Raw genomic sequence first — 25383 nt, forward strand, 5'->3', positions numbered from 1 at the left:
TCCCATCTCCTGTTTGCTGCAGCAGTACCATAATTTGTTCTGCCGGAATAGTGCTGCAGTGTCTTTGTAAAACTGGAGAGAAGCTGTGGCACTGGGTTAAAAATGAAATCGATGACATTGCTGCAGCAGGGAAAGAGCAAAAAATATCTGACATGCTTTTTCTTCCCAAACCTGAGATCTGCCCACTTGGGTTTAAGATTAGATAGGATCACTGAGGAAAATTGTGGGTGACAAATTTTACTTTTTAATTACTTAAAATGACCTGTGATGTATTGGGCTCAGCAGTGTCACTTTGTAGCATGACTTCATCGTGAGGCTTCCTGTGTCCACTAGAATGAGGGGTGCTAATGATACCTCTGCTTTCAATGTGTGGTACCCTGCCTTGTAGCTACAGCTGTTTTTACTTTAGAAATGTTAGTAGTCTGTCTAATATTGTATCAATGGGACTTGCTGCTCCATAAAACTGACTGCTCTGTAGAGCAAAGACACAAGTACAAGGGCAAGCTGAGTCATTGCCTGTATTTGGATGTGTTTTCACATACTTCTGTGGGGAAAAGATGTATACTTGACAGGAGGAAGGCTAATTCTTCTCTGTCAGTCAGTGGAAGGCAGAAGGTTTAGTGAGAAGAGATCAGATGGGCTTGAATGAATTTTGTAATTCTGAACGTATCTAGGAAATAGAACTGAATGATGTATAGAGAACTTCTCTGTCAGTGTGGAAAATTAGAGATTTGAACAAGATGAGTTTAATACTGAAATGAAATGAGAAGAAGTTTATGATTAATAGGACCTGGCAGAGACAGCATACTTATATATAATTTTGAAGGCTTAGGAAATGATCCTTGGGTAGATGTGGGTCTGAGGGCTTAATTAGAGAGGGGTGGGGTGGCCCCACAAGGAACCCCCAGTTGGCTTGTCTCTTTTCAGTGAAAGACCCAAAAGTTTAACACAGCAGGCATAAAATGGAAGAGGAAAATCTTCAGTTTCAGAAATTCAGAGCATCTTTAAAAATATTTTACAAGATTGAAAAGATAAATTAGGAATGAAGTATATATTGAACTGAAAGAGGATTTTGGTTTATCTCATTTTTATTATTTCTTCTACCATCAGTTGTTTCAGGGCAAGACGTTTTCGATCTGGATAGTTTCCTTCCAACTGAGCAATACTGAATGCTGCACATGGAGACTAGGTTTTCTTTCCCCTTTGACAATCAACCTGTCCTGAAACGGCACTTTGTTAGATGCATTCATAAATGGCAAGATATGCAGATAGAGGAAATTTGCCTTGTCTTACATGGCTACAGATGCAGCTCATAATCATTAAAATTACTCATTGGCCTGTGAGGAAAACATAAAGAAAATTATTTTGTGGAAACTAACAGAAAAGGGTAAGATTCGCAGCTCAGTCGTTATCTTTGTTCTAGGCAAACAATTAGCTGTTTTATTATATTCTAAGGAACTTTAGAAATTTGGGTTGTATTCTCCCCCCAGGATATGGTGAGGTTCTATATATTTTACCTTGTGCTCTCCTATTTTGAAATTTTCCTTCAGAGTGAGAATTATTTCTCCTGTGAACACCTTTATATTTTTTCCCTGTGTGAGAGAAAAGCCATGTTCTCATACTGATGTTCTCTGACTTACAATTATCCATGTAAAGTCAGCAAACATGGAATAATTACTTCTAATGCAGACTTTGCAATAAGCAAGTTTTATTAGAAATGGGGAAAGTGCACCTCTGGTCTTTGACTGCCCCTCTCCAGAGTCCCATCCTAGTGCACTTTCCTTTAGGTGGCACTCCCACATTAACTTGTGTATGACCTGAACAGCTGTTTGTGATCTGTCATCTGTCTCTTGAAATATGATGGAGAGACTTAGAAATTATGTTAATTGTGGTGTCCACATCCTCTCTTCATTAAAAGTTGAAAATTGCGTTCAAATATTTCATAATCAAAAAATTAATCCCAGTCTACCTGTTCCAAATCATATATTACGCCCTCTGGGAATGAATCCCAAATCCCTGTTACAATTTGGATGCTCTCTCCTCTGGGTATTGATTGCAAGTTCTGGTTATTGTTCACATACTTTGTCATAGGGGGAATTAATCTCAAGTTCCTGTCTACTGTTCTGGGACTGAAAGCTATCTATAATTAAGATTTTTCTATTAAATGGATATTGACAATGAGCTTTTTCGTCTACATTTTTGGGGTTATCTTCTGGGAGGGAAATTCTGTCTCAACTCATGGGGAGATTCTGACCACCAATTTTAATGCCACAGTGAGTGCAGACATTTTGCAGGAGCCAGTGGCGTAGCTGGGCTGTTCTCTAGCGTTGATGTTGGGTAAGAAGATGCAGACATTTTCACAAGGACTCAGCAAAGTGAAGCAAATAAATGGATGAATAAAACCAGAAGAGTTGTATCAGAAATGTAGAGGAAGACGCAAGCATGCAATTGTGAAGTGCTCTACGATTGCAAACCAGTTGCCTTATGAAATCATAACGATCTTAGATATGTAAAAGGGAGGAATAATTTACCCTCTTTTTCAGCAGTGGGTAGAGTAAGAATGAAAATACTGTGGTGAAAGGTAGCAGTATAGAAGTACCAGAGAGACCATGTATTTTGGGTGTGTGAATCCATGTTCTATCTGATTATTTCACAACTTTGACTACAAAACTGAGTGCTCTTACTTCCACATAGATACAGTTATTTTGCATATAATGATGCAAAGCACAGAGCAAAAAAAAAAAAAAAGTCTTCAATTCCATAGCTGTGTCTGTCCCTGTTTCTTCATGGGCGGAAAGTTGGATCAGAACAGCCCTGTTTTTCAGAGAATCTGGAATCTGGATCAAGGTTTTTGTGTTTCAGACCCACTGCTGCTGCTAATAGACATGGTGTTTCCAGTGGCAACAGTTGGCTCATGCATTCTTTCCCACTTTAGAAAAGATCTCTGTTTCCTTTTTTCCCTCTCTTCTTTAGCAGTGGGCAGCCCCGCAACCTTTTGATCATACCGACTTTGTACGTTACATGACTGAACTCAGCTATGCCAAACATCCTTTTAGAAAGTTTGACATTTGTGCCATTTGAAAAAAGGGAGGGAGAGAGAAGGAGAGGGGGGAAAGAATGAATCCTGGCGGCTTCCTCCTGCCCTTTTGATTAAGAGTACAGTAAGTCAGCAGAAGAGGTGGGACTTTTAACAAGGAGGGGGGTGTAAGCTGGTTGTGCTCTGTGATGTATGCACACACATGCACGTGGAGGAAAGGAAAGAAAAAGACAGAAGGTAGACAACATTAATCAGAAATGATTACAAGAAATTAATTAATTGATGGAAACTTTATGGTGACAATCAAAGAGACAAGATGAGACAAAGGAGTTGGCCTTTGATACTATCCTAAACCTAGTGAAGGAGGTTGAACTTAGGAACTTCCAAGGTCTCTTTCAGACCTAATAATTTTAGTTCTGTAACAAATTGGTCCTGTTCATTACCTTGCAATTGCTATTTTGTGTGCACAGGGTATTCAACTTTTTTCTTTTCTATGATAAATTTTGTGCTATCATTAATACTTCCAGTTCTTCTAAATTTTTGCCCACCTCTGTTACCCCCGTCTTGGAGATGGTGCAGAGTTTATGGAGCTGGAATGGCTGTTGTAATGTTGACATGCAAAGGGAGCACAGACAAGGCTTATTAGGTATTCTAGTATTTGCAAAAAAGACAGGAAGAGAAGGCTGTTGCATAAGTTTGGACAGGTCATAAGACTTTGTTGTGTCTTCTAACTCGGTCCCTTTATTTAGTTAAAATGCCAGATGCTCACTGGAATAAAAAAGTGTCCTAGCCTTGCAGTGAGTTAGAAAATTGCCCAGTTTGCTCCTTTTCCAACATGATCACTTACAAAATTTTGCTAGTTTTTAAAAATTTTGGCTTCCTTTTACTACTCCTCCAGAAAAGAGACAAATCTCTGAAGGGAGTTTTGTTACTGGCTGCCACGTGAGGCAGTCTTGGAGGAGACAGTGTTTGCATTGCCTGGGGATACACACCATGTTCCTGGAAAGAGATGTGTCAGGCCAGCTCTTCGATGAGCTGTCTGTGCCCTAGCACATGCACAAGAGATGAAGTCACCCAAAGGGGCATCATCATGTCTTGTGTTGCAGAGTCTGGGTAATCAGCCCTTGTGAAGAGCAACTTCACAGCTTGGGCACTTGGGCTTCTCTGTGAGGTTCAGGGATCATCCCAAATGATGCTTGACTTCAGTCTTCAGACTGAAGCCCATCTCTTCTGAGGTATTTGAAGACTTTTGTAGCAGGGGAATACTGAGGGTTTTTTACATCTTCCTTCAGTATAGCTAATGCTGGCCTTTACTGAAGATGTGCTACTGGAGTGAATGAAATGCTGGGTTAGTGTTTTGTGATAGCTCCTCAGTTACTATTTTTTAAAAAGAGAGAGAGGGGAAGAAAGGAGAAAGGAAAAGGGGTGTGTGAGGAGAAGTGACAGGCTAGAATGGGCAGTAATGTTAGACAGGCTCTTTGAAAGTCCTAAAGAAAAAGTACTGAGTGTTTTAAAGGAAGTTTACAATGATGTGTAAAATAGTTCCCTGTGTGAAAAGCTATATTGATTTTCTTTTCTTTGTTTGTACAGAGACTGTTCACAGAATAGAAAGGCTTTGACATTTTGCCTTCTCATATACTTAATTAGTCATTTGTGTCATCCCCTCTTACACACATATGTGCTTTGTCTTCTCTGGCTGTTGGCAAAGGATGGCTACTTGCTACTTTAGCCAGGTCATTTGTAGAGCTATTGATAATGGTGTTGGAGACCCTGCTGCAGCTCTGGTGGTTGTGGGATGTGTGGTGGATATGTGGGGGTAGGGAGGACATGCTTTGGGTGGTGACAAGAGTGGAAAACGAAAAAGGCTGACTGTTGTAGTCCACGATACGATTAATTGCCAGATGTGCCAACCTACAGAAGTGTGTTGGCTTTTGAAAACCAAAGACTTCTATGTCATCAGGAGCAGGACGTTGCCATCAGAATCCTTGCAGTTGTTTCCACGTGACTTCATACTCAGAAAAGTAGATTTTAAAAAAAAAAAACAACAACAAATTTTGTTTTGCTTTGGCAAAGGTTGCCACAAATAATCTGACTGATAAAGTGATGTGAAAACAAGCTCCTCTTGAACACTGCACATGCTAGTCCCCATTCTTCCAGTGAGATTTTATAGCTGCTATGAAGTCTTGTGTGGCCAGAGACAAGAGGGAAGTTAGTGGATCTGTTTTCAGTGAAGAATATTGACTTTTCTGCAACGATAATCATTGAATCATAAAATGGTTTGGATTTGAAGGGATCTTTAGATCACCCAATTCCAACTCCCCTTCCATGGGCAGAGACACATTCCACTAGACCAGGTTGCTTAAAGCCCTATCTAGCCTGGTCTTGAACGTTTTTGGAGATGGAGTATCCACAACTTCTATGGGCAGCCTGTGCCGGTGCCTCACCACCCTCATCATAGAGACTTCTTTCTTATATCCAATTCAAATCTACCATCTCTCAGTCTAAGGCCATTATCCTTTGTCCCGTTACTTCATGCCCTTGTAAAAAGTCCTTCATCATCTTTCTTGTCAGCCCCCTTTAAGTACTGGACAGCTGCTGTAAGGTCTCCCCAAAGCCTCCTGTTCTCTGGACTGAACAACCCCAGCTCTCTCAACCTGTCTTCATAGGAGAGATGCTTCAGCCCTCCAAGCATCTTCATTGCCCTCCTCTTGACTCCCTCCAACAAAGTGGAAAACCACAGGGTCTTGCTGTCCCATCAAAGAGTCTTGCTTCTTGGCTTTTCTTACAGCACTCTTCACTCGTTGAGGTGCTCTCAGCTTCTCTGGATTTTTCTGCAACAGGCCTTGCTGTTGTGGTGGTGCCAATTTCCCTTTTCTCTGTGAAGCAGCTGTACTTTTGAGGGGGAAGGAAGCGTCCAGCAAGGAGCTGGGTGTGACGGTGGTCACCACACCTGCTGTCATTGCATTCAAGAGAAATCCTGCAGGACAGCCTGGGGGCAGTGGAGGCAGTAGAGCCTTGCAGGAATCAGTGCCTATGGCTTTGGGAACAAGGGACAAAATGGCTCATTGGAGCCGCACTTCCAAGTGGCTGTGTGCAGAGGGACTCACTGAAGCTATTTTTCTTACGTGGTTGGGTATAAATGACCCATTTTTACTTCTGCAAAGAACATCTACATCATCCCTTCACTTCCTTCCTCTTCTAGTGATGTGTTATGCATAGATTTGTCATTTACACTCCAACTGCATTTTGCATTATTACATTTTAATGATATTTGAAGTTCTTGCATACATATTTGAGTTCACTGATATAAGTGAAAAAAGAGAAATAATCAGCATACTTGGTTTATCTGATGGCATAAAAATGTTCTATCATAACTTTTGCAATTTCTTGGATAAGATCAAGCACAAGATCAAATACTAAGAGAGGATCCAACTACAGCTGTCTGTCTCAATGGCTCTGAAGTTAGGGTCGTTGCAAGTCAACAGCTGAACTTTGCAGTTTGGCCCCCTTTGTATCTCAGATTAAAAAAAAACAAACACAAAAACATTTACCCAGCTATACCCCTTAAGCTTTGTAACTCTTGGGTTAGGTTAAAATGAAACTGAGACCTGAGTGGCCCTTGACTGTCACTGGGTTTTTTTTAAAATGAACATCTCTCATATTGTCTTTGTTTGAGGATGCTCTGCATGATCTAGAGGGTCTAACCTCCTCATCCTGCATCTCATGCCGACTTACAATCTGTTATAATCTATTAGGAATCTTGAGGCTTGAGGGCAGAATTTTGTGTAGGGATAAAAGATGCTTTCATGTTGGTGCTATGGGATATTTTCTTTTTTAATTCTTTCTCTCATTCTCCGTTTCATGAAAATTCATTAATCTGTGACATTTAAAGACTCTGTCTGAGAGGTGTCTGGAGCAGCGGCCGGCTGCATACATCAATAGTTTCTCAGAGTCTGGCACTCTGTCAATATTTGGGGGCCTCAGTAACAGCACTTAAATGCACTGCCTGCCAGCCGTCACGCTCTTAGCATGTCTGTAAGAGTCTGAATGAGCGGATATTAGCACGTCGGGTCCTTTCACAACTGGCAACACTTTAGAGACAAACTGCTTGGTAGGTATCTCTCCTCTTCCCTCCCCTCCTGTTTTCTGGCATGTCTTCTTTGTTTGTCTGATGTGATTTATGTATTTACACACAAATATGCATCCTGTGAGGAGGCATCATAAATCCTGAGGCTAGAGGTGGTATTATGGCATAATCTATATAACAATGGAAATGGGCTGAAGCTGGATTTGGACCCAGAACCAGATTAAGCTTGGGTTGACTTCTGGGCCAGTTGAGTCAGGAACAGAGTTTTGTTTGGATTTCATGGTGCCAAAATCTTTGGAGTTCAGTTCCAAATAATGAGAATCTTGGACATAAATTTTGCAGGAAGTGCTACTGTGGCAGTATTTCAACCAGCTCCAAACCAGAAGTGGAAAACAAGCCATTTCAAGACTTGGGTTGTATTCAAATCAAAACTGTTACAGCAGGTTCAGAATCCAGACCTTCTGTTCCTTTTTTAATCCTATCCCACTGCATAAATTGGATTCACAGCTGAATATTACTTGGGATTACCCATGAAACCTCCCTTTTCAAAGAAGAGAAAAGTCAGGGAAGCAAAATACAACTTTTTTGTCATTCCTCTGGTGGAATAGGAAGTATAGTAAAAGACATTTGAATTCACAGACCTTTATTGATATCCTCCTTCTCCCTTTTGTTTGGATGGAATGTTATGGTCAGACAGCAATCACTGTCTTTTATAATACAGTCACGTTTATTTTCTCTTTATCCATTGTGCTTCACCTCTTTTTTATTGTGTTGCTGGATATGGCTCTGAAACCAAGTTGACTAGAGAAGTGAAAGGCCACAGTGTCCGGAAGTTTGCATTGGCTTTGTAGAGCTGAATTGTGGATGGAAATCAAGCCATGAAACTGTCTGAATCTTTCAGTTTCTAAGTCTCCTTAGAATATTAATTTTTTTCAACCTATTTCATACCAAAAGGAGATGAAGGGATGGGTGCAGAATAAGCCCTCCCCTTATGAACATTTTCCTGACTGAATTTTGGGAACAAATTCTTAGAAGAATAAATCTGAACTCAGAAGCTATCTGAAACCACTTCCATATAATTCCTACTTCACAAGTCCAGTAACATCAGCCAGTGCCCCTCAGCTGTGACCTCCAGTAAATCTTTCAGTGCTTGCTTGAGGTAACAAATTCTTCATCCTTTCCAATAATGTTCAGAAACCTTTTTTTTCAACAAACTTCCAAATTTCCCCTGGTAACACCTGCAAAAATTTGGCATGATAACAAAATAGACAAAATTATTCTGTTATAGCTACCTTGCAAGAGTAAGTTGGCAACAGAAGTAGCTAACTACCCCTTCTCAGTCATTTCTTTGCTTGTTTTAGCACTCTCTTATCTGCTGCCTTTATCTTCATGTTCCCCTTACTCCAACTACAGCTGCATCTGATCTCCATTTTCCTGTTTGTGTTGCAGAGCACCTGCAGTTATACAGTATTTTGTCACCTGTTGGGAAAAAAAACGAAAACCCCATGAAAGTTTACAAACGTCTCTGCAGAGGCAGCAAGTAACAAGGGATGCATTTATCCCTGCTTCAGGCCAAGCAGCAATGGGAAAATAAATAGGCTCAAGGCTTCTGTGAATATTGGAAATGCATCTGGCTAGATGGCAGCAATGGCCAATAAGTACAGTCAATTGACAGGGAGGATGATTTATTTTTAATGATAATAATTGCTCCTTTAGCACAGCGCGGGGGATGCAAACACAGAGGGGAATGGCCACCTGCAAATGCTGCCCTTGGACAGAGTGTGGTCACCTTGGCATCGACTGGCACAGTCTGTACATCTGTCACAGTCCCCTCACAGGACACGGGGGCTGAGGCACAGCCATGGGGGCTGTGAAATACTGGTAGGGTCTCCCAGAGCTGAGCAGCAGCCCCAGGGATGGAGAAAAGTAGCATGAGGTTAAAGCTGCAGTGGGACTCTGGGATACCTGGAGCACTCAGCATCGTGCCTGTACAGCAGGAATAACCACCCTGTATTCTCCACAGTTCCTTCTTTCTCAGTCTGTACTTTGCACTGCCTTTTACGGTCTCAGCCAAGTAACACAGGAGCTTACAGTAACCCACGCACCTTTTGTACCCGGGGAGTACATCTCAAGACATAATGGGGCACATTTGCAACTCTGTCCCCAGTGTTTTAAAAACGTGACTGTCAGTGACAGCCATGTGTGCTCTGAGAAACCTCCCCACCCCCAGCCCTAAGTGCTGCACATGAAAGTTGAAGAGTTCGTAGTGTTGCAGTCGTTTTTGTTTCTGTGTTGTTTACCTTCTAATGAGCTCTAAAGTTGTCTTTCAACTAGGTAAGCTGGCCTTGTGAGATGCTAGGGGTCTTCAAAGCAGAGGCAGGCAGAGCTCTTCCCTGCAATCCCATAGGCTGTTTCCACCTCTCTGCAGACACTGAACTGGCATTTCCCGTTCCTACTGGTGACAATTGTGTGCCTAAAAGCCCAGCACAGAGAATTTGGAGGTTGCCTGTGAGGCTTTCCACTAATCAGCTCTTTCAGTCCAGCTAGCTTTCCTTCCCTGGAGGAAGGAGAGGATTTGTCCCCAAATCATGGGGGTACAAAAGTGCTGAGGGGATCTTGGGTTTCAGGTTTGATTCAGTGCATGTCCCTGTTGGTTCCTGGTAGCTGTAAACGAGATGCTTTCTTTGAGGGCTGAAATTGATGAAGGAAGAAAAATCCAGACTCGCTGTCCGTTCATATTTTACGTTTATTAAGAAGTAATTAATTAAAAAGAAAGATGATGTTCCCATGATGGACTGCTAAATATATGCAAGTGAAACTATTGGCATTAAAAAGAGATTTGACTGCAGTTGAGGAGTTATTTATATTATAGTAAATCATATAGGCCCCAGTTGAGATGAGCAATCTGTTGTTTTAGACAGTGTACAGACATGCTGTAGGAGGTGCATCTCACCCCAGCGAGCTCAGAGACTGCAGAGACAAAGTGTGGACAGAGAGACAACCATAAAGAAATGAAATAATAATTCACCTTGAACACAAAGACAGGGGCTGAACCAAGAAGAGAATACAGATCCCCTAACTCCCTGCTCTTCTTCAGTAAGTCAGGATCCTGTCAACTCACAGTTCAGCCCTTAGATTTAAATCTGGGTAAAATTGTTAAGTTAAATATTTTATTTGCTGAAAGCTGCTTGCCTCAGATATGGGTTAACCAAAATTATATAAAAAAATAAACTGAGAAAAAAATTAAAAGTTTTGGAAAGCCAAAAGGTTTTGTTTTGATATTTCTAAGCAAGGTTTCTGGCTTTGTTTTGAAACTAAGTCAATTTTAATGGAAATGTATCAAACATAAACAAAAAAACTAGTCCATTTTCTTAAACACATAGGTGATTTTTGTTCGGGGCTTTTTTTCCTTTCCATGTTCTCAGTTTGGTCTGCTAGCCAAATAAACCAGTTATTTGCACGACTGTAATTCTAATTAAAATGTTGGGCCCTGGGGACTTGGGCTATATATTTCAATACAGTACATATTTATAATAACGAGTACCCTGCCTGGAACTCCATATATAATAATAGCAAGCAGTCCAGTGCACTGGGGAGATGAGGGCACTGGGGAAGACCCACTGCCTTTTAGCTTTTCAGATTTTTATTATAAGTTGATAGTTGTATTTTGGAGGATATTGCTTACAAGATAAAATTTACATTTATTTGAGCAACTCACAAAGGGGGTTCACTGCAAAGCTGTCATTAGAGGGAAATAATGCAAAAGAAGGAATAAAAGATACATTCTCAGCAGAGTCGGACGTGGACACTTTGAAAGATCCTTGTCACCACAGGAAAAATGCTGTCTTCTCACTCTACTGCGACCTCCCAAAATCCTAAAAACCAAGTAGTTAAGTACAGGGGTTGTTGATAAAGTGCTGTTCTGCTATATTTTTGTCTGTTTCTAGTGTTTCTACCTTGCAAAGAGTTTAGTCATTTCTTTGTGATCATTCCTGTCTAGAAGCAGTTTCCTCTTGTTCCACAGAGCCCATTTTCCCCAAGGTGGGAACTCTGGTATCAGGTTGTCCTGATGTGCTTTTTGCTTGTTTATGTGTTGCCTCTCTACTGCAGGTAGCTGGTAGGAACTGAAGGAGTCGCTCTTAAGTTTGGCTGTATGTTACTCTTCTTCTTGTTATAACTGATATAATTAAATGTTTTCTCCATTTACATATATCCATGAGCAATAAACCCATGATGTTACTCAACCTTATAACCATGTTAGAGATGCACTGATAGGACAGGGTGAGATGTTTTCTTCCTGGCACGGTCAGTGTGGTATTCATTCTGCTCCATTGTTGCAGAAGAGCCCCATAGCCTGAGCTCTGGTACGCAGGGCACTCTACCACTCTTTCTGCAGTGCCTCAGCCTGTGATTTGGCAATTGTGATTTCTTCCTTCAGTTGATGGTCTCTGTAGTATGCAGAGCCAGTGCTTGTTTTGGCACTGTTTCAACACCAGTTGAAGGGCTTTGGTGTACATCTCATACAATCTTTATGTAATGAAACAGACTTCTTCCTATGAACCTCTGGTTGGTTGGTGGAAGATGCCTGTAGGATTGCTAGGCCTTGACTGCCAAGTCCTTGAAGACTAGGACCAGGCTTTCTAGTGGAGAATTCTTCAGTGTTCACTTCCCTTGATTGAAGCATTGTAACTGTAGAAAAACACCACTGCCATTCTTAATCTAATAGTCTAGCTGCAGAATGAAAACCAAATAGGGAACTATGGATCACATATAAGAAATGAGACTTGACCAAGCCCTCTCTGACTCTCCACAGGTACTCTTTGGTGAGGTTGGGTTGTACACACTTCCGGAAATTTCTTTTGACATCTGTGAGGGCCTCCTATCACTTTGTCTTTACCTCCAGAAGCCTGGGGCATTACTGGACAAAGTGAGGGTCTTCTCCAAGCTGTCAGATTTCTTTCTTCATTGCCTTACAGCTGCCCCATTTAATACTATCTGAACAGGTTGCCCAGAGAGGTGGTAGATGCCCCATCTCTGGAAACAAGATCAGGTTAGGTGGGGGCTCTGAGCAAGCTGATCTTGTTGAAGATGTCCCTGCTCATTGCAGGAAGGTTGGGCTGGGTGACCTTTAAAAGTACCTTCCAACACTTCTATGATTCTTGTTCTTTGGTGAGTACCATGGGATTGAACATAAGTGAAAATGTGATAGGAAAAAAAAGTAGATAAGATGGGTGGAACTGGATACTTGACTAGGGGAGCTGAGAGTATGCTGGGATATGTAGGAGGATGGGCAAACATTTTTACTGAGTGCATATAATAGAATCATGCATGTAGGGAGGTGCCTTCATTAGTCTTTATTTGTTCAGGAATTCTGCTGTTAGATTTCAGCAGTCCTAGTACTCAACCCTAATATTCCCATGGGATTATTTGATGCCTATGACACTTGCAGCCCCATCAAGAAACAGGGGTCCTCCTGCTGTTGCTGCCAGTGCCCTGGGGAAATTTTTACTTCTGGTTATTGCTGTTTTCTTTGTGCGCTTACTGCTACTGTACCAAGCAAAGGTTTGTCTAGACCAGAGCTCAGGGTTAATTATTATCCTCATAATCCATTTCCTTCTGCCAACAGCAGTGACTTATGTGGCTAAGTCAGAAGGGAATGCTCTCATCATGGGCAGCCTCTTTTCTATGATCTTCATTAAGCTTTGGACCATTAACTCAAGATGCGTGATTATTTTGTTTGTTCGAACAGCAAGACAAGCAGAGTCTCCTCTGAGTGTTTCTTTCAAGCAAACCAGCATGACTGAAAACTGGGAGCTTGCCAGAAAATGTTACGTGAAATAGTAGTGGCAGGTTCATCTTAGTGTGGGCGGAGAGAGAGCGATGTACCCTCTATTTTACTACTTCAAACATGCAGTGTCCATATGTCATAGTTGAGTTGGTTTATGGATGGAGTATGAAGGATACTACTTCATCTACTCCATGCAAACACTGTGTGAGTGCTGTAGAATATGTAGTCTCATGGATATGAGTATCAGCTGTTGTTGCAGTCCAAACACACGGCATCAATATTCAGTATGCTATAGACAGTACTGTTTTTCTCCTTTATATTTAGTGTTAGTACACAGAGCCAAATACTAAAAGGGGGGTGGGTGGGTCACATGATTAAATTAATACCATTAATTATTTAGAAACAATCAAAGGAAATACAAGACATCTGGCTTTAAGCCCAAACAACTCATGGCACTGCTGTTGCCTTGTAACCTCATCAGCTCTTAGTCCAGTCATCTCTCTTCTTTCATTATGAACGCAGGAGATGCTCCCCACCAGCCCCCCACACCCCTCTTTCCTGCCTTATTTCTGGCAGTTTGGAACACAGATCACAAGACTGGACTATCTAGTTGTCTGGTTTTGTGTGTATAAACTCTGATTAGTTGTACAATGAAAAGGCATCCCCCCCAGCACCATGCTGTACAATAGCGTTTGATTAGCAGTGTGTTGCAGCCATAGGTCATGTTTTTCTCCTCATCTTGATATTGGAAATTAGCTGCTGTAGGAGGGACGAACACTGTTGTTACTGCATGCTGAAAATCATTAAACACACATGTTACAGTAGGTTGTATACAATATACAGTGAGAGAGGATTCCTACCCCAAGGCATGGAGAGTCTACATAGGCAGAAAAGCTGGAGGAGAATTAACATCGTGGAGGATGGATGCGCTGTGCCCGTGATTTTCCAAGAGGACTGTGGCAGACCCAGTCCACTGACCTTGGTTGGTATTTGCCTTCCCCTGGCTGAGGCCAGTGGTCCTATCCTCTGTGGCCAGGTGTTTTCCATTGGAATGATTTTTCAGTGAAAATCCTTTTTCTTGAAATGAAAATTTTCTTTGGGAATAAAGGTTTTACCCAAGAAAAGTCAAAATAAATATTTCCCAAATGCTGGTTCTGGAAGATTCTATACTCTTTTTTCTTTTTCCCCCTCCTTTTTCTGGGTACTTGATGGAAATTTTCTATTTTGATTATCTGAGAGTTGTATTTTTGTGGAAACACCTTCTCATGGGGAAAAGAGACCCACTTGGCTGGGGATTTTTTATTCCAACTCAGGAATAGAACACTTTGGGGCCCCTTTCCCTGAAGTGATTATATGTGCATGATAAGATAGGTCTATTTTTTCTTCAGCTCAGTCTTTCTTAGTATAGATAATTAAATACAATTTGATCATGTGATTCTCATCTTCTGTAGGCAAATTAGTATACACGATTTTCTGATATGGTTTTACAGTTATTGGGGCAAAACAAAGTTCTTGCTGATCACTGGGATTCCACTTTTCTGCGCACTGGTGACTGTGGAGCCATTTTGATTACTAGCAGATGTATTGAAGTCATTCTCATTACGTCTACATCTGTGGAGAACACTGACTTTCGTTTTCTTGCTTTAATCTGAAAAGCGTAGATTCACTGACTGTTCTCTTAGTGGTTACTGAGAGTTGCTTTGAAGAACTCTTTATTTTATGAAAAGGCATTGAGAATTCTGTCACAGTAAGCATCTCTAGACAGTCTTTACCTACTCTTGGCTACTATTTTGAAGATGCACATTCCCAGTTATCTGTGGAAAGTATCAAAAGTATGCTTTCTTGGTTCTGAAAAGCATACTTTAGACTACTGCTCTCTATTATTTGTAGTATTCCATAGCCTACACTTGTCCTCAGGGAACAGTGGCATCAGTTGAACATATTGGGTGTGATTTTTTGAAGTATGCAGTTACCCACATTCAGTTCCTTCTGTATGCAGTGTGTGTTAACACTACCTTCAACAAAGGCAGAGTTAGGCCTATGCAGAAGACTGTAAAAAACAAAAAATGAAACCCACCTCTTGCACCCTGGGCTATTTGCAGGCAAGAACATATGTTGGGAGTGCTTCTGCTGCTTTGCAGGGTGTTTGTTGAAGGGGCTTAGGCTGCTGTCTGAGTAATGGAGTAGTTAATTTTGATGCTATGATAGGTTTGTTTCTTTAATGTTGCCCTTTAAGTTTATCATATGTTTTCAAAGTATTATATCTCTTGAAAAGAAATGTAAAAATTATTCTCTGTATCAAATAAACCAAAAAAAGAAGAGCCAAACCCACAGCCAGCCTCTTAGATTAAGCTGTTCCAAGGTTTTGTTTATTTATTTCCTTATGCTAAAGCCAGTACTTTTTATTTTGTTTTTCTCAGAGGTAGTCACTAGGTACAGTTTATTATTTATGTAAAACTTACAATTTTGTTTTCCTTTTCTTCTCTCCCTTTACTTTTCCCTTTCCTGACATCTCCATTGCATGTCGATGTGAAGAGCAGCAGCGGTTGGCAGTTTTCCTCAGCTTTGCAAGAGAGAGAGATATTCGGTTGGAATGAAACCTTGCTCTCCATACATCCTGCTTGAGATGCAGCATTGAAAGGTATAATAATCTCATTTTCTGTCTTAAAACCAGAGCTGAAAACCACAAACAGGTAGAAATCTCAGTGCCAAACCACCTGTTGAGTCACAGACGAAAAGCCCTTGGCAATACTGCTCTCACTGTATCCAGTTGGAACAGTCACATGGCTGATTCCCACAGTATCTGTCCGTACCTGCAAGTCTGGTAAAGAGGCTAATTCATTTGAGAGGATTTGGATTGAAATTTAGGTAAAGTTAGCATGGAAAAGAATCTTCTGATATTAGCCTTGCTTTTTACCTAGAGTAGCATACATCACTGATATAATTTGGTTCAGCGTTGAAAATACCAATCCTGAAGTCACACACTGTGCATTATAGAGCAAAATGAGGTTTGCTGAAACAGCTTTGTGTGGAGAATCCAGTTTTACAATAGCATGATATCCTAGAGGTCAGAATTGAGGTGACTGGATGAAACTGTGAAGACAGAAGTTGTTAAATACCCTGCTAGTAGCATCAATACTTCATCTTTTGAGAGTATTACAATTCAGAAAGTCACTTGAAATCTAGTTAAAATGTTATCCTTGAACTGCTACACATATGCTCCCTGTGACATATGCATTACAAAAACAACCACTGTGTGTTGATATGGCATTAAAATTTTGGACTCCACCCACAAAAATTAATAACATTCTTGAAATAAGAGCGATGTAGGATGCTGACACATTTAAGCCCATATGTTCCTGGACTTGTGTCCTCCAGTGCATGAAAGAACTAGAAATCTCAGATACTCTATTTTTTCTTATTTCCTGTAAAGCCATGCTGGGAAAGTAGGAAAATGTAAGTGATGGCAGGCTTTGGACCATGAATAGTTAAGCCATATTTTATATTTTTATGTACTCTTATCTGTTGTATTTCGTTAGTGGTACTAGTTGACTTCCATGAGTTTGTAGACACATAATTTAGAACAGATTTGGGCCACACTATTTATATTCATGCCGATTGCTTCATGTTTGTGAAACAATTATTTCCTGTGGATCTGTAGCATTGTCCAGTGTTGTGAAATGCTTTCGTATGTATATATGACTGGTTAAAACATGAAATGTGTTTTGAAGCAACATGACAAAGAACAGTAAAAGCTGCACAGTAACTGAGTATACTTGGCTGTCCATATAATGTCCAATTAATGTGGTTACTGTGCTCTGAAGCCTTTCCAAGGCTGAATAAGACATGCTGTGGCCTTGTAAAAGACACAGTTTTTCCCTGAATTTTCTTAAGATTTCCGTTACAGATGCTACAATGACATGAGGACACTGTAATCTGTATCTTTAGTAGCAGTAACAATGCAGGGTGTGAAGTATATCCCCAAAATCTGAAGGTGTGAATTCTAACCCATCAGCAAGCTGTGTGTGAGAATTCTATACAGTAAAACCTAATTCTGTGCTGAAGAGGAACACTGTGAACACCCAGAGTAAAATAGAGGATGTTCTGTTCTCTACTGCACTATCTTGAGCCAAACTTGGGATCTAAAAGCCAAGCGAGGTTCTTTCATCACCAATCATGAAGATGCTGTAAGTCAGATTGTCCCCTCAGGCTATATTTTGACAATGTAGTAAATTGAGCTTTGGGAACTTTCTACCAGATCGAGAACTCTGTCACCTCAAAATGCAAAGCACGGATCCATTATAAATTCTCTGATGCAGTTTTTTAAATATATTTTGATGTGTTGACTTTTACCAGCAAGCTCCATGCCTTATCTGATACCTTTTGTTCCCTGCTGCTAATGTTAACACATATAAGGGCTGGAAGAAATGTGATCTCATGCCCTCACATGATCCAGGTGAAGTCTGTACTGTGAAGCTATCTGTTCGTGCAGTCTCTTAAAGTTTCAGTGTTTAAGCACCATCAACTCAGTTACTTCTCTGCATTTTGTTGTCTTCCTATTCTTCTCTTAGTACCGGAAGGTGGCACAGGCATCAGGAAGTATAAAATTTGATTTATGTTGCAAGTGGGATCAGAAAATGTCTTTGATTTTGTATATGTGTGTCAACACTTCCAATTCGGTGAACTGTGTAGAAAAGAGTGAAAAAAGCTAAGTCTTGTTTCTTGCACAGAGTGAAGACAGGATGCTACAGGAAAACTACATGGGCAAGTTCCTTTTTGCCTAAATTCTAGAGAGGCTAATGAAAAGGCAAAGCTTCAGAGTTTTGATTTGAGGATGAATTTGGCCAGTATTAAAACTCATCTAAAATTCTTATTGTTTTCTTTTGCCTTTCTCTCCTTTGCTTTTCTGTGTTGGGTGATGAATGTATCATGTCCACATTTCGTGACTGGAGCTTTGTGCTTCAAAGCCACATTGCCACAATGACTGTCTTTACTAAATTATATTTCAGACTTTTTCCAGGGATTTTGTAGTTTGGAAAGCTGCTTGCAAAAGCTTCAATTTCGGAAATGTTCTGTACTTGAACATGTATGGTTTCCTTGACCTTGATGGGCCAAGATGATTCTCGATCTGATTATCTTGGTCTCTGGAAGGAAGAATAGGGGAAGAGGAGGGAAGAACTTTATAGTGAGATTGTTGACAGTGCTGTGTTTAAAATGTATTGTTTCCTGGAGTCTTGAGAAGTTTTCAATTTGTTTTCCTTCCCTCTCTGACCTAATTAATTTTCAGGGATATCCCCAGGGATGTAATTTATAAGACAAATGAATTACATTAAAAGTTGCTGTCATGGTATAAACCCCTTTGTTTAAGGTAAATTTAATATGTTTCTGTATTCTTTCCATCTATGAATAGTGATCTACCAATGATGGTCTTTTTTCTTTATTTTTCACAAAATTTTACATGTGTAGTATCTTATTTCAGTATTGAAAATACTAAAAAAATGGAAATTTGGAAGGAGAAATAATACTATAATTCGTCTGTGACTAGCAAAAACCTTCTGAAGTAGCATTACCTGAAAGGTAGGGCTTTTTCCTTTGACTTTTTTGTCTTTAAAAATAGATTTATGTAGAAAAGAGTCAAATAGTAACTAGTATACAAGTTTACTCACCAATTTTCAGCTTACTGTGAGATAAAAACATTTGCCCTCAAGAAAGGAGTTTTAGGAAGGAAAAGCACATACCACTTTCACTGTTCTGTTCAGGACTGTCCCAACTGCAGTGTTTGTATCTGTGAAGCTGTTTAACCTTTTGAAGCCTGTGGGTCTTTGTGCTGTCTTTTCATGCAACCTTTTTTTGATATCCATGCAACCTACTGACTTCACTAAGATAATAGACACATTAAAACATTTACCTTGGGCTTCCAAGACTGTGCATTCTTTTCTGAAGGATTAAGGAGATACAAGGGATAATTGCTGTTCCTGGTAAAAGCTGTGGGTGTTTTGAGACGAGGAGCAAGTTTACTGTAAATTCATGCCGAAATACAAGTTTGGAATTTATTTGGGTCCCAAAATTTTCCATTAGCATTGCAGCTAGGTCCTTATTCCTAAGGTTGGATAGTGGCACTGTCTTTCCTTTTCCATAGAGAATGAAATGCAGAAAATAGCTTAAATGGGGATAAAACAAAGTATGGTGTATCTTTAACAATTTTTGATTAGATGGAATAATCCAAGGAAGATAACTTCTTTTGTAAAAACGTACTAAACATAGGAAAACATCCCAACATTAGCTCAGCAGAATATCCAAGCCAGTGTTTAAAGTTCAGCTTGTGCTCCAGTGCAGTGCTGACATGGAGTGCCTGTGCCCTGGCATGGACTTCTGTGGCCAGGTCCCAGCAGCCGGGTCCCAGCAGCTCACTCACACCCTGAGCAGGATTTGGGGAGGATCTTCTAGTAAGTGTGAGGCACTGCTGAGCTGGGAAGTTTGCCTCAGGAGATGACAGCAGGGAAAGGGTGTTGTGCAGGGAACTTATTTTGAAACACTGGATGCACTTTTTTTAGTTTTCTATTTCTATTCTGTGTTCCCGGCTTTTCTAAAGGAATCCTAAGTAATTTCGAAACTAAATTACTTCACTAGCAGTTTTGTGGCCCTTGTGAATATAACAAGCCTTACACTTTCTCTGTATCACTTCTTCTTGGGGTGCTTAACAGTCCTACGGCATTTTAAAAATCTTCCTTCTATGTTCAGACAGGATATTTCTTTAGTTAAAGATAAGGTTCAGAGGCAAATATAAAATAGTTATTTATTTAAAGTCTGCACTAACACTGCCTTTTTTTTTCTTTTTCTTTTTTCTTTTTTTTTTTCCTGAGATCATAAGTTATTTTCCTTTCTTTAGACAGATTATAGAGAACATGGTGCTATCCCACAGTCACCAGCTTCAGTTTTAAAATGGATCAAGTTTAGGTTCTGACATAATTGGCAGAGTACCATCATTTTTCTACCCCTCCCTCAATCTGGGCCATAATTGTAGATATCCTGTGGACTGCAGCCCAGAGACTGCCAGTACTGGGAGCATACGGAAGGGAAGAGATGATGGCAATAGCTTTGTAGCTTGACCTGACATTTGCATTGTTTCTCAGCTGCTAAGTGTGGTGAGGGGAGCAGAGGGTTTGGCATGAACTGTAAGAAATTGGCCATGATTTGGAGGAGTAATCTCACCTACCTGGCTCAGATGTTATTAGTAGGTGCTGTTTGCACTTCGAAAAAAACTAACACAAGGTGTATTTTAAATAAAGAGAAAGAAAGCAAATAGATAAAGTCATACTCTTGGTAATTCCACTGCTTGCAATGAAGTTGCACTGGGGATAGATATTGACCCCATAAAATCCCTGGGTCACAGGCAGCCTTATGACAGACCCTGATAGCTTTGTGAAGACAGATTATGTCAAACCCTCAAATTTGGAAACATAGCAATTCCTCTGTAGTAAGATTGCAAATGAACACCCATTTGGAGATTGCCAACATTATCACAGTTTGTCAGGGTGATCTCACAGCCCACAAAGCGCCGTAAGAGATTGCTTTACAAGTTCTGAAAGATTAGAGCGTTGAAGTATGTGACACCGAATGATGCTTTGATGCCTGGCTTTGTCAGTCAGCCAGACAAATAAATAATATCCAGTGTTTTTATTAGTGTAAAGCATAACAGGTAATGGAAATGTATGGAGAAACACTTGTCACAGCTACACAGAGTACAGAAATGTAGGCTAAAAGAAATTGGGATGTGTTGGTGTCAAATCCTTCGAACAGGCAGTTGTGTGTCTGTGTGGGTCAGTAACTGTAGCACAGCACTTATTGCCATTTCAGCAGGTAGTAGTTTAAAGCATTAGAATTGTTGCATGGCTGAATGAAACAGCAGAAATAATTTGGCAGTCTTGGATTTTGGTCACCTGTATGGCCAGTCTTCACGAACGAAGATTTGGGAAAGGTCTTTACCCTTCGAGCCTGCGCAGTGGATTTTTTAGGTGAGACACAGTGTGCGCTGAGCTGAGCCCACCCTTTAATCCCCCTGGTGGTCTAGGGGTTAGGATGCGGCGCTTTCACCGCCACGGCCCAGGGTTGGTCACCTAGTGAAGCATGAAAACATATATTCTGGTAAAATAAGGATGGCTGGCAAGAAGGAAAGGGCCTGGGTTGCAGAAACTGCAGGTTCCTGTCATGGGTTGCAAGATGTACACTTAGAAAGTGTCATGGAATTAAGCAGTAGAAGAAGATAAAGTCCTACATTTCTTCATGGCCTGGAATTGTGGAAAAGCTTTTGGGTAATATGGCATGCTCAGATTTTTGTTGAGAGTTCCAGGTCTCTTAAAACTTAAGAGATTGATATGAAAATAATCTACAAGCATGGGATTTGCTGTTCCCACTGAACTTTAAAGGGTACCCTTGGTCTGAAAACCATTTGTGGAGTTTCGGATGAAAGCCGTTCACACTGGTAAAGAGTTCCAAACAAAGCAAATGTGTTAATCTTTGTGCTTTGATACAAAATATCGGTATATTTTTGCATATACCAGTGTTCCACCAAAGATCAGCCATGGATCTGATTTATGTCGATTTTCAGCCTCTAAACTTTGTGGAATAGAAGATCTAAGATGCACATTTGTTGCACTTCTTCTTACAGAGCCAGTAAGTTGTAGAAATGTCAGATGAGCTACAAACTTCCACATCTGTGATCTACCTGTTGTTGGAAGACTATCATCTGCAGCTCTCTCTTACCAGGAGAGCAAATCATAATTTGTCCCTGACCCTGGAGACCTTCTACCCCTTCTGCCCCTTTCTCCATCCTTATAGCAGCAGAGTACTCCTGGGTACCCAAGCACTGGTTAATAATTGCTTACACAAACCTGGAGAAGCTTGGATGAAAGACCCTGTGTGAGGGCCTAGAATTATTATGACTATTATTAACTGAATTCCTAAACCTAGACAATGTATTTGCACATGTAAGTAATTATGATGCACTTCAAGGCATTCTGTTTATAATGCTTTGTAATGCTTTGCTCTCCATTTCCTACAAATCAAATTACTCAGGGATAGATTTGATTTCCACATCATTTTGAAAATATTTTCTTTTTCTTTTTTTAATTTCCTTTGTATTAATTTTTTTCAAAGTTCAAAACACAACCAACTGTGACTAAATGCATAAACCCAAACAAAAACCCCCTAAAGTATAACAAAATTAAAGACAGCCTAAGATGATATGCAGCAAACAATGTAAATCATACCTAACAAACATGGTTGTAATAATATACCTTATCCATGTCTGATCCACTAATAACAAATACTTATTCAGAGAACAAATAACTCATTCTTTTTCTGAGAGAAAGAGGCAAGACCCAAATTCAAATTATATCTTACAGTCTAAACAAATATGAAAAACCTGCCAAATCTTCTTATAGAAATCCCAACAATCTTGTATTTTCTTGGTATCTTTTGGGAATAAGGAGATTGGGAGGAGGGGGAAGAAAGGCCAGCTTTTACTGGAAATGTGTGTCCTGATCCTGTAGCTTTTCCCTCAGAAGTCCTTGCTGCCTTCTGTTGAAAGGTTTCTGTTGTGGGTACTGGATTCAAACCAAAACCTGAAAGTACAGCTTAGGGTTGTTTTTAATAATTAGTGATTTTTCCCCTCCCTTATAAAAAGTTTCTTAAGAGTGTTGAGTTGACAAGCAGATTACAAATGATAACTCTGGTCAGTTTATAAATGCCATTACAGGAATAAAGACTGTTATTAGAAATTAATGAATGCTTTCCTTTCTCTGTCATGTCAGAAAAGGTTTTTGACATCTTCACGTTTCCTTTATGGTTAAATAAACAATTACTGTTTGCTTAACAGAGTAGCATCATCCTCCTTGTCCTACAATGTGGGTATATCACCATCTTCTCTAGGCCCCTGCACCCTCCCCTCCCTTTCATGAAGTTAGTCCTGTTCAGTTTAGTTCTGGGCCACGAGTTGCCATCAGTGTGGTTGTTGGAAGGACTACTTTCCAAAGCTGGAAAAGGCAGATGTTCAGGTATCTTGGAAGCTGTGGCACACCTTACATGCCACACAATGCACATCTGTCATTTGTGCTCAGGTCCTGATTCAGCTGGCTCCAATACCAGCTTTGCCACTTGCCCCTGTCAGTGTGCAAGGAGTTCTGGCCTCACTGCCTGCTGGTCAGAGCTCATGTCTAATGGCTTTTAAAGAAAGTGAGAAATATTTGCCCTCTCACATTAGAGACTTCGGGGTAGAAAACAGCAGTTTGCCTCATGCTCCTCACTCCTCCTCTGTGGGCTATGGTCCTTGTGGGGAGAAGAAACTCAGTCCTTTGCTTGTCTGAGCTGGTGAAACTGCTGCCTTGTAGGGGCTCTGTGCTAGGAGGTGTAGCAGTGTGCTTCTGTGTGTCTTTTGATTTTGCCTTGAGGCCTCTTGTTATTCAGCAGCCCCCTCAACTCCTTGCCTGCTCCTCTCCCACTCCCCCAACATGTCCCTTTAGCTGCTGATCTACCCAAAATGCTCCCCTGCTGCCCCTTGCCTGGGGTAGTCCCTCAGGGTGCAGGCAGCAGCAGGGGTGAAGGAGGGCAGGGTTGGCCAGACAAAGAGCACTGCTCCAGTGGCTGTGTGAAGGAGAGCAGTGGTGTGCTCACGCTGAGTCATACTGCTACTGCTGGTAGTGGGCTCTGTGCCCCTTCCCCAACCTTACACCCAGTCCTACACAGTGGCCCATGATATCTGTATGTCAGAGGGAGGATTGAGCAGCCCAACAGTGATCAGTGCCACAAGGACCCAAGTGGCTGATTTGTGTTGGAAACTTGAGGCTTTTTTTCACATATATTCTCAATATGTGTATAAATACCTGAGTCATCTTGGAATCTGCTATTCTCCTTGCCTGGGGAGTTATGGTCATGAATTTTGAAGTTGCTAGGTGATACTTCTCAACCATTGTTACTTGAAGTTTAAAAGGCACCTCTGGCTGAGTCCAGGCTGCCTCTTGAAAGACCCACTGTCTAGTGCATACAGTTAACATGTGAATACATCAAAAACAAATGGGAGATGAGTAGGATGACTAGAGTGATGTAAGGTAAGGAACCATTGTTAGAGCTTCTTCTATTGTATTTTGCATCATGAACTTCGGTTTAAATTCTGTCAACAGCAATTTGTATTTAAAACCAAAACCATAGAAATTTCTCAACATCATAGCTGAGAAACGTGTCTTAAAAATGTGACTCAAGTATAGCTAGTACAGTATCATGTTTCAGCATGTGAGATCCCAGATTACTACCATTTAAGTTTTTTTCTCTGTTTAAGTTGTTTTCTTTTTTATTGGGGAATACTTGATTCCACAGTCATGATTTCCAGTGAAGATGTTTTCTTCCCAGCCCAAAAAATGAACCTTATTAGCTGGAATGTAAAATGAAAGAGAGAAATGGCTGTGCCAGCTGCAAAAACAGAGATCCCATGTTCAGATGCAGACCAATCCCCTAGCAGTGGGCAAACAGCGTTCACTCCCTTCTGAGTACCAGGGAGAAAATCTTAACGCACTTTGTGTGTATTCTCCCTGAGATTCTTATTAAATGTCAGATACCAGGCCCTTTTCCCCCATGCGTCTGTATAAAGTCCTGTCAGGGGAAAGAAGGATTTGGGGTAAAGGGAGGATGTTTATAGCACATGTTCTGAGGGGCTGTGTAGAGAAAATTGACTTCTGTGGTAGATGGATTTAGGAATGAAATGGGGTAACAGGAGAAAAAAAAGAGAAATTCATTCATGTGTAGGCAGAACTTCAAAGGTGAGAATTAGATTATATTATTTCTTTTCATAGTAAAGTTGTCTGCTTCATGAAACAATATCGTAGGTATTTAGCCTGTGATGTTTTCATAAGAATGCATTTCCATTTCCAAAGAGACAAAGAACCTAGGACATGGTTTAGGGATTGGAGAGAATGTATGTCAGTAACGTCTGAGAAACTACTCTTTACATTGCAATGAAAATTAAATTTGTGGTACTGGTGTAATTCTTTGATTGAGAGATGTGAAGGTTACAGTGCCTGTCATTTAGTAGGGCTCTGCTTTAGTCAAATTGGCCAAACTATCAGATAAAATTAGGCCACTGAATTTAAATCTTTAACCTCTTGTTTTTAGCATTGCAGCACATCACTTCACTACCCTGTAGCCCAAGAACTGCTCAAAGTATGGTTCATAACTTGAACTGGTGGTGGGCTGATCCAGAGCTGCACTGTGACACTTCCAGTTAATCTTTCTGGATAAGGATAGTAATTAAAATGTCTCTGTTGAGATCTAGTGTACTGTCCTATGCTTGCATCTCTCTCAACCTGTCCTTGATTCTAGTTGTTTAAGTGGTTTTGGATTTTAACCTTTTTGGATCTTCCCTTTAAAATTTCCCTTCATTTAGTCCGTGTGGAGATGATGTCTCTACTAGAGCCCCACATG

The 25383-nt window shown here is 40.6% G+C and overlaps 1 protein-coding gene across 14 annotated transcripts in view; it reads left to right on the forward strand.

Annotated features, from left to right (window-relative positions):
* Positions 1 to 25383, forward strand: part of ZBTB20 (zinc finger and BTB domain containing 20) — a 477688-nt gene that overhangs the window by 300796 nt on the left and 151509 nt on the right. For 11 of the 14 annotated variants that reach the window (XM_032678457.1, XM_032678452.1, XM_032678453.1 and 8 more), the window contains one exon: positions 15453 to 15553. The gene's annotated coding sequence lies outside the window, so the exon portion shown is untranslated. Of the gene's footprint in view, positions 1 to 9865; positions 10221 to 15447; positions 15554 to 25383 lie in introns of those variants that run through there. The other 3 variants (XM_032678459.1, XM_032678458.1, XM_032678447.1) reach the window with 3 other exon arrangements.

Source organism: Chiroxiphia lanceolata, chromosome 2 (assembly GCF_009829145.1).
Source record: "Chiroxiphia lanceolata isolate bChiLan1 chromosome 2, bChiLan1.pri, whole genome shotgun sequence".
NCBI lineage: Eukaryota > Metazoa > Chordata > Aves > Passeriformes > Pipridae > Chiroxiphia > Chiroxiphia lanceolata.